The 7219-nt window shown below is 41.5% G+C and overlaps 2 long non-coding RNA genes across 4 annotated transcripts in view; both read right to left on the bottom strand.

Annotated features, from left to right (window-relative positions):
* Positions 1 to 399: 399 nt before the first annotated feature.
* Positions 400 to 6881, bottom strand: LOC119324736. Of its 3 annotated transcripts, none has more exons than XR_005157127.1 (10): positions 6696 to 6881; positions 6569 to 6616; positions 5815 to 6060; positions 5165 to 5267; positions 4502 to 4705; positions 2681 to 2761; positions 2054 to 2110; positions 1706 to 1889; positions 1491 to 1610; positions 400 to 695 (listed from the first exon to the last, which is right to left on the bottom strand). It is a non-coding gene; the product is annotated as an uncharacterized LOC119324736 (long non-coding RNA). The 3 variants fall into 3 exon arrangements; XR_005157125.1 differs by having other exon boundaries at positions 1706 to 1884; XR_005157128.1 differs by lacking the exon at positions 2054 to 2110 and having other exon boundaries at positions 401 to 695.
* A 149-nt stretch (positions 6882 to 7030) lies between these two features.
* LOC119324737 overlaps positions 7031 to 7219 on the bottom strand; it is a 4940-nt gene continuing 4751 nt past the window's right edge. The window contains exon 6 of the long non-coding RNA XR_005157129.1: positions 7031 to 7137. This is a non-coding gene — a long non-coding RNA (uncharacterized LOC119324737). The remainder of the gene's footprint in view (positions 7138 to 7219) is intronic.

Here is a 7219-nt window from a genome sequence, read left to right as displayed (position 1 = left end):
AGAAACAACATTCATTCAACAAAGAGGCAGCCAATCTGTTTGATATTAAAAAAGGGAACTTCTTGACATCGACCAGCTACATTCTGTCCAATACAATCAAAAGTTAATGACAATGCTGCTACCAGCAAGTTTGTGGCTCTGAAAATTAACAAGACAATCACATTTTTTAACATGACAGTATATCCCTATTACTACAGGGGCAACTGAAGCAAAGATGAACTTAAATTTTACGAAACACGAGGATGATTAGCTCGTGAGTATTCACGACACAAAAACATAAGAGGGTGATGATCCTTCGGTACATACATTGGATAAAAAAAAGATCATACTAATATCCTGGTTGTCATTCGAGAGAAAAAAAAAACATCACGTTGTTTGAAACTCAGACCAGCCCATGACAAAGCAATGATTTTGCGACTTCCCAAATGCACCTCTCGTCTCCCATAGAGAAGCATGACATTGCTTTTCAAAAAGACATATGTTGGATACAACATGAGCACCCGGCAAAACGAGGCAAACAACGTCCCATTCACATGTAAAAATCGAAATATAAAGCAAAACCACCAGACTTCCCATAGAGCTCCAAGCTCCATTGACCCCTCTTCTTGCCCGCTTTGCCCTCCGGAAGAATAGCCCGATGGGTGTGGGTGCACCATCTCCAGCAAAGATCTTTTCTTTTCGCCGTCCTCACCATCCTGGGCAAAGAGCAGGAGAGAACAAGATCAATTAATAGCAAACGAACAAGGGGTTATCACAAGGAAGCAACCTACAAAGGACAATCCTGTCACGTCCAAGAAGCACATCAGCAAAACACATTGGAATAGGTCGAGTATGCCACAAGTTCTTATCAGCCACCTCAGGAAATTTAACATAGCTAGCTTAGCAGCATCTGTTAGCAAGAGTTTTTACAAACATAACACCTTAACCAGTCCAGTTTTCTTGTCATATTTCACTTTCAGGAAATTCTCATAAATAGTACTTAGGCTCTAAGATTATGGACAAACAGAAATTGTACCAACAAAATGAAAAGAACATGCAACAACTATCAGATGCTAACTCGTATTGAGATGGATCCTGGTATGGTTGGTAAATGCACTCTTACTTGACGGACAACATGCAGCTATCAAAGCACACACTAACATGACATCTAGATAAATGTGATTGCTTATCAAAAGACATGGACCGGCAGTTTACATCACAACTGCATAAAAACAGTTTGTTATGTTGGCACGAGGTGCCAAGGTAGAACAAGGGCCGCTACAACAATTATGATCTGGTGCTTTACTACATGTCCGTATTACACTAGAACTGGGTTACTTGAGTGGTCATTTCGTATCCCTTGAAGATGGCCAAATTTATCTGAATGGCCATACTGGCCTGGGTTACTAAAGGAGCTATAGTCGTGCAACCAGTAAAAACTGAGATGGCCAAATAATGTCATGCAGCAACATTGCCCCAGATCATATGGCCTGAGTTACTAAAGTACTCACCTGGATCTACTTGGACGCCAAAGACTCGGGAGAAGAGTCAGTCACCACCATCTTCTCATCCAGATCATCTATTTGCTTCTTCAGCCTCGAACAATGGTTAGGCAACATCGACACTAGTATCTGCGACAATTGGTTTTTCTCAGCAAGTTATAGTATAGACAGGCAAAAAATCTGCATCATCCCAGAAACAAACGGAATTGGGATCCAATACGTACTAAAGATTGTAGCAAACAGGATCCACTCTTCACTCAAAATTGGGATTTTTCTAGACAACCCAGATAGATCATCACAACAATCTGTCCTTGAGCCGCACGAGTTCGCCTCCTGGTGCACACCATACGTCGACATCCTGGTCCTGGGCGACAAGCACAATCATGCTTGCATCTCGTAGAAACTGCCCTGGCAAAACATCAAATAACTGCAACTCAGTTTTTGCATGTTGATGAACATTCACATATATTTAACTTGCCAGGAAGAAATCTTGCCATGACAAGCTAAAAACAAAAGAGTGGGGAAAGACACTCGGTATGTATGGAATGAGAATTTTCTTTGAGAGATCCTACATATCATTGCTCACTGGAAGGACTAGGCCGCCTGCGAACTAGTTCGCGAGTTCATCGCTGAAAAAATACAAATAACCTAGCATCATCATGTGTCCTATTGCTTCACTTGTCAAAACTTAAGGAACACTGCTACACAGACAATGCACCATTGGCAAGTCTAAACAACAACAATCAGTTGGATTCAGCAAAACATCGTCCTAGATGAATTGTTCCTTGCATATCAAGACTAATGCTTTACATCAAATCCGGAACAAACCATGCACCAGTACTAACAAAACAAGCTAAGCTACCATCTAGTATAATCTGAATCTATGTGGGAATCTCAGAAACACCCATAGAATATCTATGATTAAAATTATTTAGCAAGCCCACAAAAACAAAGATGATAACACCCGTAGCAGGGCAAGACCATTCACAAAGTGAAGTCATGATCATTAACCGAGAGCATATCAAAAAGCTTGAACATGCGAACAGTAACAATACTACTGGTGTAAGGAAATGGCTAGAGAGTCTACCATCACATAATAAACCATGGCTCGATGACCGGCACACTGAGCAGCCATAGCTCTAGGGCTAGGTCTCAGAGCAACCGGGAGAGGGGTGGACAGAGGAAAACCATGAACTTACCGCACAGTTGTAGACAAGGCCGTATACCGCCACCGCCGCCATCGCACCCAAGGAGGCCCACACAGACGAGTTCACGGGCTTCTGCACCGGGTTGCAAAAGACATAACATCAGAGTCATATCACCAGCAAAAGTGCCAAATCGTAAAGAAATCCAAACATCAAGACAACCAAAAGGGGTCACAAGTCAACACAATACAAAATTTGCAGACAATAGCAGACTGTAGAAAACCAGATGCAACATAAAGTGAGAGATATGCTTTGCCATTCAGATGTGAAGTCAAGGCGATATACTCCAGCACACAAACACAGCAACCACAAATAGGTTCTGATTATGCAACCAAGTGCCAGCTCTCACCATAACAAGATGATGTTGTCTTTGTAGATGCCAAAGACTTATATGTGTCTTCTAAAAGATACTACCACTAGAGCAAGCAATAGTTTTCGTAGCTTAGACTGCCTGCTGTTTTAAGTTTTAACAAACGGTTTCTTAATACAAACTAAGGAATGGTTAGCTGACAATCCAATGATCTGACACAATTACATTCTACAAATAAGGAAGGGGATATAATGGTTAACATCCTCAATTTTCAATGTCACATTTAGCATTGTGTTATTTCCCAAAAGCAGATGCATATATCTAATCTGGACGCGCAAACAGTAAGTCAAAATCATCCTTTATAAAACACAACACTAAAATCTAACTGCAACCAGTAAACAATCCCCTAGCTAATTACCACCTCCATTCCAAAACGTCTTATATTTTGGAATGGACGTAGTAGAATCAAACACACAAGCATGGCCCACAAATGCAGCCTGATTACACCACTAAGTGCATTAGTATGGCCAAAAGCAAGAAGTGTGATTTTGGCCATTTTCAACATCTCGTGCATATATTCTACTGATATGAGCACAATATGTCTATATCTTTCACCATAACCAGATGCTGTTGTTTTTGTAGAAACAAAAGACTTATTTGTGTCTTCTAAAAGATATACTATCACCAGACACCAAAGAGAGTGGTAGTTTCTGTAGGCGAGACCACCTGGCTGGTTTTTTAGCAAACGGTTCCTTAATGCGGACCAAGGAACTGTTAGTCCACAATGCAACGGTCTGACACAGTTACAAAGTTCTAATCTGGACACAAGAGTAAGTCAAAATCATCCTATTTATGACATAACAGTAAATTATAACTAGAACCACAAATGGGCTCTTGGTTACACAACCAAGTGCCTTAATATGGCAGAAAGTGAGAAGCGTGATTCTGGTCATTTTAAACATCTTATGTATATCCTACTTATATGAGAATCATTATGTCTATAGCTCTCAACACAGCCAGACGTTGTTGTTTCTGTACAAACCATAGAGTTATTTGTATTTTAAAAGATACCAACAGTACATTAACCGGTATTTTCTGTAGCTGAGACTGATTATTGTTTAACAAATGTGTTTCTAGACGCAAACCAAGATACCATCAGTACAAGAGTGATTGTTTCTGTAGCTGAGACCAACCGTTGGTAAACAAACGGGCTTCTTAGCGCAAACCAATGAAATGTTAGCTCAAAATCCAATGATCTCACATGATTACAAACATGGGTCTTCTCAAATAAACTGCAATCATGTTTTCTAGTGCAAGAATGCAAACCAAGGAACATTAAGTTCAACATTGTATGATCTGACACAGTTACAAGCATGGCTCTGTTATAAGCATTTCAACTCAATTTCAGTACTGATGGGATGACAAATTCACCAAGGATATACCACACAATATTGGCAGGGATCAACCAAGTAAATGGGATCGAGCAGAGAGGCGGGAGAGGTCACCTTGCGCCACAGGGGGGACTTCCTGGTGCTGATGTTGAGCACCTTGGTGGGCATCCTGACAGGTCCCATCACCAACAGCTGCATGGCCTTGGCTTCTTCATGACGACTACTGGTAACTGATGATCGCCTCAACTTCTGCCTGGTGATCTGCTTGCCACTTCCATGGGCATTGACATCTTCATCATCGATCTCGACGGAACCAGACTGTCAATGCCAAGAATCGGAAGCACAACAACAATTTTAACACATCAAAAATCCCATGTAAAACAAGTCAAGAGCAGTAAATAAATGACTACTTGTAAATCTGGCAAGACAAGTTGATCAGTGAAACGATCATATCACTATCTTCACTGCGCACAGGACCACACATGAGAATGGGTCAAGTATGCCATGCTACTTGGCAGCAACACAAACCACAGCACTAACACTCGGTAAAAGATTTAGTCGAGAATACTAGCATGGCCAAGAATTGCATAACCATGATCAATGGTTGCTATATCATGCCACTTCAGCAAAAACATAAGACCTAGAACCATCTCAAAATAAACAAACATATACCAAGACCAAGTAAATCAGCTCTGTTCTTATAAAAACTGAAAAATACTCCTTAGAAATTGACTAAACATGCCAATTCATTAAAACAAAAGTCATGCCAGTTTATACCGATAAACTGAAACCATGATGATGGACAGCGAGGAAATCAACTCAATGGAAAAATGAACAGTAGGGGCTTTTCCTTTTTCTTCACCTTCTCTCTCTGGTCCTTCTGTACAGCAAAATGCATTGCATAGATCAGAAACTAGAGCAACTTCACAAACTCAATGCGTTATAGTAGAAAATCTCACACCAAGTGCTGGCTGACGCTACTACCAGGAAACAAGTGTAGACCGATGCTACCAGGGAACAACATACTTTTGGCAAACCAAAAAGGAAAGGAAACCAAAGTAACCCCATCCGTTGTACGTAAGCTAGGGAAAATAAGGACATGCGGTCACGCACACCCAAGTGCTGCCAGCTGGTAGCATTGAAAACTGAGAGTACGATGAAGCACTTCAGTATGATCATGAAAACAAGCTATCAAAGACCATGATATGAAAGCAAATCTATCACCGTAACAACTTGAGCTATCAAAAGTTGTAAAACAAATCGCATTTCCTTGAATAGTGACAGGACATCTCAAACCAACAAACAACAACAGCATGTTATAGAACTATCAAAGAAAAAGATGCAAAACAGGAGGTTGCTTCTTACTGGACAAGATTATTGGCAGCATGATACAGAAAAAACAAGAAAAACTATGTTCCGTGAATTACCTGAAGGAAGCGCTCAAGACGGGAGATGGAGTGTTCAGGACCTTGCCATCATAACGATGAGACAGTAGACCAACAAGGCCAGTTTGGCGGAGCCATTTGGCTGCTACACTACTCAGAAACTGGTCGAATATCACTTGTGCACCATTGGAGAAATCACCAAACTGAGCTTCCCAGAATACTGGCGAATTCGGTTTCTCCATGGAGTAGCCCAATTCAAATCCAAGAATAGCAAATTCAGAAAGTGAACTACAAAAGGCACATCCATGTCCTCAAAAGTCTTTCTTATTCGAATTGAAACTTGTTACAGGTAAAACAAGAGATATCTAAAAGCAACATATAACTGGAATAATCTAAGTTTGCATATGAAAGTTCACGAGTTAACTAACAAAGTTAAGTTGGCAGTTAAAGGCATCAAGTAAAATTAGAGCTTATATTGTTGAGATGTGCCAAACAAACCTACAGAACCAGAGAAACAAGAATGATTTGATTCGGCGGTGGATACCAATGACACGGAAGCATTCATAGCAGACTGAATGAAAACTCTCTCTCTCTCCCTCTCCCTCTCCCTCCCCCTCCCCCTCCCTCCCTCCCTCTCTCTCTCTCTCTCAAAACTAACAACTAAAACTACTCTCTCTCTCTCTCTCTCTCTCTCTCTCTCTCTCACACACACACACACACAACTAATACTGACAAAACTCAAATAAAGGAACCATGCATGGACGGAACAGGGCAAGTGAAGGGGAAGAGCACTCACCGTTGCAATTGTAGTAGGCCTCCGCCGCTGGTCCCTTTGTGCTCTTACCTGCGTGTGGAAGGAAACCACGTCAGGGAAAGGGAACAAGAGCAAATCAAGCAGGGAGATGAGAAGAGGGCCAGGGGACCTTGACAGGCTCCATGGCGTCGGCATGAGCAGGGCATGGTCGGAGGAGCACGGAGCAGCCACACGTGCTCTCATCTCCTGACGCAAAACAGTAGGGCCACGTCGTTGCACGAGCAGGAGCACGCAGAGGGAAGGCTCCTTTCCCAGGGCATTATGGTGGAGATGGAGCAACCTCTCGCAGCCATCTCGAAGCATTTGATCCATAGGCACAAAAAATGGCTGCAAAAGGTAAAACATTTGGTCAGTATCGAATCCAACATCGTAACTCCATTCATAGTTAGATATACTACAGGTAGCACTTGAAATGTTAGAGTTCTAAATTTGTCCTAAACTTGCCTGGTGAAGAGTATCATATTCCCAGAGTGGCATTTCTTTGCAGCTTCAAGAGAAAACTCAACCGCTTTTTTCTTTTTCCTTTTTGAAAAAGAAAGAGAAAGCTCAACCTGGAAGAAGAAAATATACTTGCCAGAAGTCAGAACAAACTTGACCTCCTCATGGACTTATTAAGAAGCGATTATGCACCTA

The sequence above is a fragment of the Triticum dicoccoides genome, chromosome 6B, assembly GCF_002162155.2.
Source record: "Triticum dicoccoides isolate Atlit2015 ecotype Zavitan chromosome 6B, WEW_v2.0, whole genome shotgun sequence".
Classification (NCBI taxonomy): domain Eukaryota; kingdom Viridiplantae; phylum Streptophyta; class Magnoliopsida; order Poales; family Poaceae; genus Triticum; species Triticum dicoccoides.
This window is presented reverse-complemented; position numbering and strand designations above follow the sequence as displayed.